This window comes from Macaca thibetana, chromosome 3, assembly GCF_024542745.1.
Source record: "Macaca thibetana thibetana isolate TM-01 chromosome 3, ASM2454274v1, whole genome shotgun sequence".
NCBI classification, from domain to species: Eukaryota; Metazoa; Chordata; class Mammalia; order Primates; family Cercopithecidae; genus Macaca; species Macaca thibetana.
Genome location: NC_065580.1, coordinates 95,719,124 through 95,721,443, shown reverse-complemented (window position 1 = coordinate 95,721,443; position 2,320 = coordinate 95,719,124). Strand labels below are relative to the sequence as shown.

General features: G+C 40.2%; 1 non-coding gene across 1 annotated transcript; it reads right to left on the bottom strand.

Moving 5' to 3' along the window:
- Nucleotides 1–973: 973 nt before the first annotated feature.
- Nucleotides 974–1,199, bottom strand: LOC126951905 (small nucleolar RNA U3). Its single transcript, XR_007724733.1, has one exon. It is a non-coding gene; the product is annotated as a small nucleolar RNA U3 (small nucleolar RNA).
- Between the last annotated feature and the right edge of the window lie 1,121 nt (nt 1,200–2,320).

Here is a 2,320-nt window from a genome sequence, read left to right as displayed (position 1 = left end):
GTCAGGAGTCAGCAAACTTTTTCTATAAACGATCAGAAAATAAATATTTTAGGGTTTGCAGGCCATACTGTCTCAGTCATAACTTGTCAACACTGCCGTATGTAACACAAAGCAGCCACAGACAATATGTAAACAATATGGGTATGGCTGTGTCCCAATAAAACTATTTATAAATGTGGTACCGTTGTTTGCCATCCTCTGGTCCAGGAAACAGTCAATAAAAGGATATATATGAATGGTACATTAAGTACTCTTTGAAAATTAGTAATGAATATTATTTAAAACATGAGAAAATGTTATATTAAATAAAAATTGCAAGATACAAAAGCGTATGAATGGCTGTAATCATGACTGAAATAACACATCCAGCACAGGATAAAAAGATGACAAAGTCAATCAAATTACTCACTGTGGTTGTAGTAGGATGGCAGGACAGTAAATAGATAACTTTGTCTTTTCTCAATATTTGTTTTCATTTGTATTACTTTTATAATAAGAATTTTTTACCTTAAAAAAATTGTTTTAAGTGGGTATGCACTCCAGAGCTTTGTTCTTGGTCCTTTTCCCTTTGCATTCTGTGTGTCTTCCCTAGATATCTTCCTGCACCCTTACAGTTTACTCTACTTTCTATGACAAACAACGGTCAAATCTATGTCTTTAGCTCAGGCTTTTCTTCTGAGCTCCAGATTCATATTTTAGCCACTTACTAGATCTCGATACCAAGGTGTCCCTCCTTCAATTCCAACTAGACAGATATAAAACTTCAAAAGTAATAATATTTGAAGTAATAACTCTGAAGTAATATCTCCAAAACGATTACTAAGCCAATATCCCCCTGTCTGGTTTAGTGATTTTTCTGTATTCTGCTTTGCCCAAAACTAAAGCCAAGCATTTACTCTAAATCCTTGCCATTTTCTGATAACTTTATATGTATTTTATTTATTTTTCCTTTTTTCTTCTTTTTTTAACTGGAACCACTCCACCTGGATTCTCCCCTTCTTCCTCACCCAAAGGAAGAGGAGAACGACCATCAGTGGCAAGTGGCAGTAGCAGCAAAGCAACTCCACTAGCCAGCTTCACACTCAGGATCACCCTGCACCTTCTCCTTGTGGGTTCTGCTGCTCTTCTGCAGCTCTGTACTCATTCAGAGAAACTTCCCTAGTAACAAACTATAGAATTGATCCATGAAGTATAATCTCTCAATGTATTTTAATTCTGCTCCCTGGCCTCCAAGCCCACTTTGACTGCCCTGGTCCAATCCCTGGTTGTTCCAGGCCCAGACGACTGCCATCGCCTCTCAGCTGGTCTTCCTGACTCAGTCTCACTCTCTTCCAGGCAATATTTCCACCAATCTCAGGGTGATCTTCCTAAAATCCAAATTGAATCACAACAGACTCCTATTTAAATCCTTTAATTCCCCCTGCTCCTTCTTCTGGATAAAATATAAACTCTTATCATAATTTTAAAAACCTTGTATGATCTGGCCTCTGCCTACCATCCCAGAGTGATGTCCTGCTGCTCCCCTCTGTCCCCTTCCCTATACCTTATGTGCTACTATGCCTCATTACTCCTTCTCAAACCCACCATGACAGTTCAGCCCTGTACCATCCAACATGCTTTTTCCTGGGATACACTTCCTGAAATATTTCTTTTCCTGGATCACACTTCCTGTATTTTTCTAGCTACATGTATCATTCTACAGGATTCACCTCAGTGGCTCCCTCCCCACCGAAACCTGGCCTGCCCCACAGCCCACCCTACAACCTTGTCTCCTCTGAGCTCCTGTTTTATATCCTAGATGCATCTGCCCCATTGCATTGAAATTCAGTATTTGTTCATCTGGCCTTTGACTAGGCCAAGAGCTTCTTGAGGGCAAGGACAGGGTCTTACTCATCACTGCACACTTAGTATATTCCAAACAGCCTAGGGCTTAAATGCTTGTGAATGAACGAAGGAGCAAGAGATTGAATGAACTGTAGTGAGATTATGATGCAGGGAACAACCCACACTAGTCAGTGGGGAAGGCATTTTGTAGCCTTGGTGGTGTTGAAAGATGGGAAATACAGTCTTTCTCTCTGGCTATTAAGTGATTTACAGCAGATCTTTTCTGAAGTGTTAAAAGTTAAATCAATTTCCAGGAAAACATGACTGGTGATGTAAAATATGTCGTGAGGGGAATATTTTCCCTCCTAATACTTTCCATGCACATGAAAGGGAAAAGTGCCCCCACCACATATGCATGATGCTGTCATCTAGAAGTTCATGCTCTCATGTTTCTCTAGGCCCTTATGTGCAGGGTAGCAAATGAGTATGTTGGCCA